Here is a 9447-nt window from a genome sequence, read left to right on the forward strand (position 1 = left end):
TGCTGTCCAAACTCATTTAACAGCAATATTTCTCCCCAAATCTTCCTCCCTCTTTCCACAGATGACTCACTCAAGCTTCAACACAAAATGGCACAAACTGACCCCCCCCCCCCCCCCCCCCAATACACACACACACACACCCCGCCACCAACGCTCACACACAAATCAACAAGAGAGAGGAAAGAAAAACTCTGCATTATGTCACTAAAGAGAAGGGTTTTTTTTTTAGGTTTCCACTTTCTCCAAACAGAAAGGGGAGAGTTCTCAGGTGATACTTGCCTAAGTTCATGGGGCCTCTAACTGTAAGAGCCCAGGAGCAGCTTCATCCATCTGCAGTTGATTTTGCATTTTTACTTGATAATTTGTTAGTAACAAAAACCTGCAGTTGTTTGTCCTATAGCTCATATTATTATTATTTTATTATTATTATTATTATTGCTTAACAAACAGTGATGTTACTGATCAAACAAACTAAAATAACTAATTCTGAGACATTTCAATATTTTCTTAGTTTAGATGTGAGTTCAGCTTTAGATGCCTTATAGGTGCAGCCTGTAACAAAATCAACAGTCAGTGACAGGAAAATGTAATATATCATTAAAAAGTGTGACTAAAGAGGAGAGGGAGCATCCAGCTTGTTATCAAGGGACAATTGAAAATCCCCATTCATCTCTGATGGGATGGGGCTGCATTAGTGCCTATGGCGTGGGCAGCTTCCACATGTGTGAAGCTCCATCAATGTTGAAAAGTACATGGAGGTTTTAGAGCAACATCTGCTCCCATCCAGACAACGTCTCTTTCAGGGAAGACCTTGCAGAGTTCAGTAAGACAATGCTGAACCACATCCTGCATCCATCACAACAGCATGTCTTCACTTGAGAAGAGTCCAGCTGCTGAACTGGTCTGCCTGCAGTCCAGACCTTTTACCAATACAAAACACCTGGAGCATCATGAAAGCAGAAATCCAGCAATGAAGGTTCAGGATTGTTGAGCATCTAGAATCCTGCATCAGGACAACATTCATCTAATACAACTCCAGCAACTGGTCTCCTCACTGCAGATGTTTAGAGACAGTTGTAAGGGTTAATGGACTGTACTTATACAGCACGTCATGTTTACCACTCACACACACACACACACACACACTACACAAAGTGCTTTTAACTTACACACATTTATACCCCAATGGAGGCAGCATGGGTTTCTGTGTCTTGCTCTAAGGCAGTTTAACATGTGGTCTGGGGAAGCAGGAATATTCCACACTGTGATTCAGATTCTTTATTTGAAAGAAATTAAATTATTTAAATAAGTCTGACTTAAACTGTCACATTAAATGCATTTTTAAATAATAAACCAATTGACACAATTCATTTAAATTCTTTAAACTTTTCTCTTTTTACAGCGCACATCCTATTCTACAAAAGATTGGAGGGGAAGCAACAGGAGAGGACAAATATTGTTTACACATTTTCCATGAAAATGGTTTGAGCTTTTAGTGATGAGAAAGATTTGCCATGAATAGTCATGGATTACTCACATTTAACACGTTTGACCAATTTTAATATACCAAAGCATTGTGTTTATTTCTGTTTTTAAAACAAAAAAAAAAGCTATACATTTATACATATGGGTAGTGGTTCCCAAACTTTTCCTTAAAGGGCCCCCTTCTCATCGACAACAATGATTTTATCCTGTCTTACAAATAGAAGTTTCTGTGTTGCAATAAACAACTTCATGTCTTTATTTTCTCCAGTTAGTACGGGGTGCTTCAGTGGTTGGTTGTATGACCAGTTTTATTTTCTCTGTATGTTTCCCCTGGTCTGAAACTGAAAACTTACATTTTGATTTAAAGGCATTGGCAAGGGCTGATGACATCCAGCTATATTTGCTATACTTGGTGTCAGATCCTGAAATGCACCTTGAGGATTGAGGAGGCTCGTCAGAGGTATGAGTGAGGATACACTGCTCAGCCCTTTCCTTTATTTTTACATGTGGTGTATAAAAGGGGAGAGTCACATTATGTCACTCTGTGAGTTAAAATGTCGATAAGTTCTTACAAGTCCTTTTATTCTCCTTTGTAGCAATAAAACGGCACAAACTACAGATTGAATGGTTTTATATCTAAATAAGTATCAGCTCCGAGATAAAGATGTCTAATTTTATTCAGAGCTTGTTACCAAAACTCCTCCCTCATCGGTGTCCTTATCTCCCCTCTCAGGGGACCACTGGGATCAAAGTCATGCGTTCTTACAGCTTAATCAATGGCTATGTTTGTGCAGTACCGCAGATCCAGTTATCCATGTTCCCTTGTTACTGTTTGTTGATCACATTCATTTTGAAACATCCTGATTTGTCTAGCTGCCATCTTGTTTTATCGATATTGTGTGTGTTAATACATGTATCAACTCACCAGCCACTTTATCAAGTCCACCTTGCTAGTACCGGGTTGGACCTCCTTTTACCTCCAGAACAACCCTAATTCAAGGTGTTGGAAACATTCCTCAGAGATTTTGCTCCATATTGACATGACGGCATCACACAGTTGCTGCACATTCATGATGAGAATCACCTGTTCCACCACATCCCAAAGTTTTTCTACTGGATTGAGATCTGGTGACTGTGGAGGCCGTTGGAGTCCAGTGATGAAGATGATTTGAGCTTTCTGACATGGTGCATTATACTGCTGGAAGTGCAGTGGTTAAACCTATATGCTCAGGTGGTACTAAGGGGCCCAAAGTGCGCCAAGAAAATATCTCCCACACCATTACACCAAAGCAGGATGGATCCATGTTTTCATTATGTTTCCACACAATTCTGACCCTACCATCTAAATGTGGAGCTGAAATGGAAACTCGTCAGACCAGCAATGGCTCTCCATCTTCTATTGTCCAGTGTTGGTGAGTCTGTGTGAATTGTAGCCTCAGTTTCCTGTTCTTAGCTTACAGGAGGCACCCGGTGTGGTCTTCTGCTGCTGTAGTCCATCTGCTTCAAGGTTGTGTTGTGTGTTCAGAGATGGTATGTTACATATCTTGGTTGGAACCAGTGGTCATTTATCTTCCTGTTGCCTTTCTGTCATCTCCAACCAGCCTGCCATTCTCCTCTGACCTCTGAAATGAACAAGACATTTTGGTCCAGACAACTGCTGCTCTCTAGATATTTTCTCTTCTTAAGACCATTCTCTGGAAACCCTAGAGATGATTGTGTGTGAAAATCCCAGAAATTTTCTGAAATACTCAGACCAACAACAATGCCACATTCAGCCACTTAAATCCTCTTTCTTCCTCATTCTGATGCTCAGTTTGAACTTCGGGAAGTTATCTCGACCATGTCTACATGACTAAATGCGCTGAGTTGCTCCCATGTGATTGGCTGATTAGATAATTATGTTAACAAGCAGTTTCACAAATGGACCTGATGAAGTGGAAGCTAAGTGTAGCGCTGCATGTTTAAGTATTTGTTCCATTAAGCAGCGAAACAGCTTCTCATTGCTCTACAACAATGAGGAAAATAGTTCTGTTATGATTTTCCAGCAGAATAAATGTACGGTTTTTTTATTTTTATGTGAAAAAACCTGCAGATGGTTACATGAAAAAATAAAAGCAAAAAACTGCAGTATCTTATATAGCTTTCACTTCCACATCAAACTGAATAAAGGGTTTGCTCCATAACCCACTAAATCTCATCTAATCTGGAGGTTTTGGGTTGCAACCTCCAGCAGTGCCTCCTGGAGTCTGGGAGCTGGCCTCTAAAGTTTATGTATGAAAAAGTTACACGTTAACAAAAAGGTACATTATGAACTATAAATGTTGGTCTCATTATTTTTCTTAAAACTTCAAAATTTCATGTCCAATCAAATTTGATTTAGTTTCAGAAAATGAGGAAAAATAAAGGAAACTGAATTTAGACTTTTTAAGGGTTTGTGATAAATTTTCACAGAATAACAGTAAATTTTTATTTTTTCTATTGTAATTAGTTTCATGGAGCTCAAATAATCCATTATTACTTTGGTCACATTAATTTATTTTTGTGCTCAGAATGTAAAATCAGCACCAGAGAAGAAACGTCAGGAAACTCAAGTCACACAGTCAGTCTTTAATTTTCCTTCCCTCCCTGGAGGACCGGGGTCTTGGTTCTGATTCTAACAGTCTTTGCCAGTTTAATTTATGATGCCACAAGCAGCGCCAGCCTGCTCCATAAATTTAGTTTAGACCAAGCTTGAGGAATAATTAGCAGCCAGAAAAGTTGGGTTCAAAACCGAAGCTCTTGGCAGCAGAGAGGGTCTCTGGTGGTTTGTAACCAGAGCTGGTTCTGGTTCTGGTACGGTGTTTGTCTTTCCCTCGCCGTCTTTCTGACTCTCTGTTCTCCTGACTCGTGTCTTTCAGCATGCAGCTCCGAACGAGGACATGATGGATGAACAGAAGCGATTGGATTATACGAGGCTGTCGTGGATCAGACGTAAACCGGAGCTGATGGAGTCGACTGGACGGAGCGGCCGGAGGATGTGAGTGATGGAGACGAGGTAACAGATTTATGTTGGCTGTGTTTGTGGCCTGCAGCACAGTAATGCATCAGTGCTGCATTAACAAGGTGAGCTGGTGTTTTCTCTGCCATTTCCACTGCCAGACTGAATAATGCAGATAATTGTTGGTAAAGGTCTTTATGTAAGTTCAGAGCTGCATGTGCACGTCTGTCCAGCTCATTATGAAGAGGAAAACTGAAGTTCTGAGTGAATGTCTGAAGGCCTTGGAGGGTACAAAATCCAGTTTCATCTGTAGGTGAAGTTTGACAGCAGGTCAAAGCTTTACTCCTTATTCTCCTTCACCAGATTTTTTTTTTCCTTTTATATTTTGCTTTTGCATCTTCCTTTTACAACCCCAATTCCAAAACAGTTGGAAAGTTGTGTAAAATGTAAATAAAAACAGTGCAATGGTTTACAGATTTCATAAACCCACATTTAATTCCAATAGAACATAAACAACATCAGATGTTGAAAGTGAGACATTTGATCATTTTAATGAAAAATATTAGCTCATTTTGAAATCAATGGCAGCAACACAGAAAACTAACAGGATCTGAAAGTGATGTCCTGAAGAAACAGGAACAAATCCAGCAAAGACCTGTGACAGGACCTGAGGGGTGAATCAAGACCTTCAGTTCATTCATCTACTGAATCCTCATCAGGAATGTTCTCCTTGGAAGGGTGGCTGTCAAGAAGCCATTCCTAATGAAAGGGAAACAGGGAGGAAATCCTGAGGTATGCTACATAACACAAGAACTGGACTTAAAATCAGTAGCAACGGGTCTGATGGAGGGATGAATCCTCTCCAGAGCCTGGATCTCAACATTATTAAAACAGTGTGGGATCATCTGGACTGAGAACAGAACAAAAGGCAGAAACATCCAAAGAAGACGATTAGAAAGTCCTTCACGAAGCCTGGAGAACTGTTCCTTAATACTACTGAATTAGAGTTTTAAAGAAGATAATCTGTTGTAAAATGCAGCCATTCAGATCGAAATTTCAAAAGTACAAGAAAATCAAAAATATTGTCAAAACTTTTTTTCTAATTTTCATCTAGGTTTTTAGCATGTTTTAGCATCTAATAAAATATAAATAAATAAAAAAAAACGCTTTTCTTGACTCAGGTCGGTGTTTCATTGCGGTGAAAGAATAAACAATGAAGACTTTTTGTAGCTTCTGTATATGTGAAGGCACTTCCTGTATCTGAGGAAGGTGGGTGAGAGTCTGAGGGTAGTGCTGACATATAAACAGACCCTTCAAGCGGACTCTGGACCACCTCTTTCAGCCCAGAAAACGTTGAGCACAGCAGATTGAGAGGCAGTTAGGGGGAAATGTGGTTTTAACTTTGTGTGGCATGCAGGATCCTGGGAACACTGAATTCTGAAAGATAACTTGTTGACATTTCTGAGTTTCAGACATGCAACAAGGACCCCAGGCCAGAGTCAAATCACGGACATCAAGTGCACATGGCGTCTGATTCGAGCCAACTGACAAACAAACACTTCCAACAGACGGAGCTGCTCTGGAGGCAGAGACGGTCCTCGGCCTTAATGCGCTGAAGAGCTTTGTTTTGCTCTGGAGAATGTCAGCACCACACAGAGGGATTTACCCTGACACTGTTATCAACAGTCAGCATTTTCACATCAACAGATTTACGGATTACGGCAACCTGGAAGTGTTTGATCCTTCAGACTCCATCTGCTGCTGCTGTTTGTTAAACCATCTTCAGATGTATTCAGGAAGCCAGATCAGACTTACCGCTGACTGTTACCTGCTGCTTCAGGTGAACGGATTTACAGATCATTCCTAACTTTCTGCTGTGATATGGCTTCTCCTACTTACCTGGATCAGCAGGAAGCAATTACAGCTATAAACATGAGAAGGCTTAAACTAAACCACCAAAGATCTGTGAATGTTTGGATAATTTAACCTGGAAAATAACGTTCTGAATAGAACAGAAATGCACATCTGCAGATTTTCTCCAAATTCAGTTAAACTTTGCAACAGATTTAACCAAACAACTCATCTTTGACATTCGTCTTGCTTTAGTCCCTGTCCGCACACACACGAGTGCTCTTATAAACACTTCTGGTTGCATAATTTATTCTCATGCAAATGCGGTTTCAGGAACTAAAAGCAAACTTTTAATTAAATACCTTCCAGTATGAAGATGTTCAGCTGATCTGGCTGTGCGGTTTGTGTGTGGACATGATAACTGGTGTTTTTTCAGTCATCTGTGGGGTTTTGATCACACAATGCCCAGTATGACACCTTCGCTTAGCTTGGACTGCTGCAGTCCTCTCCTTCCATCATCTGTAAGCTGTCTTCTTACCATCATAAACATCCTCTAATGATGTTTTCTGTCTGTTTACTTATATATTCCTTCCTGTTGTGATCGCCATCTGTGGCAAAATCTGTGTAAAATCAGCTTCCGTTTCAAAGTAGTTAAATCTTTGCTTACTAGCTGTTTGGTATATTTACATCCATAGATCAGCTGTTATATGAATAATTATTTCATTTAAGTCATGCTGTAATAGGAAAGCATAACATAATACTTCTTTATATGCATGTTTTGACATCCTATACCACACAGACAAGGGAAATAACTTATTCAGAACATGTGCAGTTTTGCATTTGTAGGATACTTCTTTAAAAAACTGTGCAAAAAGAAAAAAAGGCAAATAGCAGCTAATAAAGGAGGCATTTCATGTAGTAGTGACAGTTTTATATCAAACCAGAATCAATTATGTGAACTGTATACTGCGCTGGGGAAGGAGGCACCAAAAAAACTGGGCCAATAATAAAATTGCCATAATCATGAAAGTCATAATGACACATTTAAAGTTAAATAGAAATGGTAACATTCTCTTTCTCAGGGAATGGCTTTGCCCAGTGTGGGCGATGACACTGTGGATGTTTTGAAAATAACAGGAATGGTCTAAGAAATGCTAAACGTAATGTTATATGCTGATAGTTAACGTAAGTTTGGTTTTATCAAAGGACAGTACAGGACTAATCCAGAACACACCATTTGTGGTGAGATGCTTGCTAATCATTGCATAAAGTAAAGCATGGCTTTAGCATGGGCCAGGCATGTTTTTGATAGTTGCATGAAAGGGGTATGCAAGCAAAATAACTTGGGAAACACTGGACTGAAGCACAGTCAAATGAATGTAAGTATTTTACATAACAGATGTAGTTTTGTCCCAGTGTGCATTTCAACATAATTTTGGCCCTAATGGGTCTCCATACCAAGAGACAGCTTAAAATACCCCATTCTAAAGAGAGAACTGATTCAGTTCAGTAAACGGTTAAAGCCATCCTGTCCACCGCGGTCTTTGCAGCACAGCAACAATAATAACCAGGAGGGAGGTGGGTGTGTTGCTGCGCTGCTGATATTTAGACAGACAAGGGTGAATAACACTGCTAAACCGCACAGACACACAGCGTCTACCAGGAGGTAAAACCAGTAAAACAGAGGCAATTTGTCAGCCGGACCCTCCCTTCAGAGCAGCAAGCGTTTACTTGGAGACGCGTTGTGTTGTAGCTGAATTTTGGTGGAACAAGTCTGTTCAGGTGGCAGGAAACATAGAATCCTCCTGGTTTGCTGCAGCCAGGTGTCAGAGGGCTGATGCTGCTCTTTTATGTTATAATTGAAATATTAGTCATAAGCTGCTAATGTTATGGAGATTTCACTTTGGAAAGGTGGAATGAAGTCCACTTTGTCTTCATTTATAAAGCACAAAATGGATGTAACTCAATGTGTTTTACAGACCTGAAAGCATGTAAAAGGTGGAAAATAGGTTTAAGAAAATCTGGGAATCACAAATTATCTTACAGAGTAGGAGTGAGGAATTCTTGCAGAGTCAAAGAAAACAACTTTGAGACATTTTACAGGAAACTGGGGTACCAGTCATTACTCTGGCTGCAGCATTATGGATCAAATTACGGATTTATAAGAAATGATTTGGAAACCCACCTAAAATGACATTGCAGTAATCCTATGTAGATCTGAGAAATGGGTGAATAACTTCTGCTTTGGGACAGGAAGCTCCTAATTTTGGTTTGACTGTATTATGTAGATGGATGAAAGCTCCTTTAGAAATCTGTTAAATGTATCAGTTAAGATAGAAAAGTGGGCCTGTGGGGGGAGATTGTCCACTCAGCCAGCTCCTGCCTGCGGTCCCTGACATTCGGGGCTTTACTAAGCAACACCGGCTTCATGCACCCTGCACTTATAGCAACTTGGAAGATGAACATGAAGCCGGTGTTGCCGGTAGAAATGACGTCATGCGCTGAGATGTTCTCCGTGCGTCGCTAGCTGGCTATACACTTGTTTTAAACGTGAAAAAAGAGTGACACCAAGTGGAATAACAAAATTTAGCCACAGCTTCATAATGTCTTTGTCAAAGCCTGCAGTGAAGAGAAAGATTGGTGATGAGCATAGACAATTCCAGCAAAGGTGGGAGACGCAATATTGCTTTGTTGAGCACAGGGGCATCCTGACTTGTCTTATTTGCACAGAGAAAGTTGCGGTGCACACGCAGAAGAATGTGCAAAATACCAGGGAGATGAGAGAGCCAACCGGGTTGCCAGTCTCAAAACATGTTGACTGACGCAACAAGATTTCTTCAACAAAGCAACCAAAAAGATTGCTGCAGCAGTCGAAGCTAGCTATGTGGTTAGTGAGATGATTGCTATGGCGGGAAAACCATTCAAAGAAGGCGAGTTTGTCAAAAAATGCATATTGCAGGCTGCAAGTATTGTCTGTCCAGAAAAGAAAAGTGATTTTAGCAACATCAGTCTTTCTCCCAACACCGTGGCTGAGCGCATTTCTGACCTGTCAAGTGACATTTATCATCAACTGTGTGAGAAAGCAAGATGTTTTGATGCATATTCAGTCGCTCTTGACGAGAGCACAGACATAA

This window comes from Melanotaenia boesemani, chromosome 3 (assembly GCF_017639745.1).
Source record: "Melanotaenia boesemani isolate fMelBoe1 chromosome 3, fMelBoe1.pri, whole genome shotgun sequence".
Classification (NCBI taxonomy): Eukaryota; Metazoa; Chordata; class Actinopteri; order Atheriniformes; family Melanotaeniidae; genus Melanotaenia; species Melanotaenia boesemani.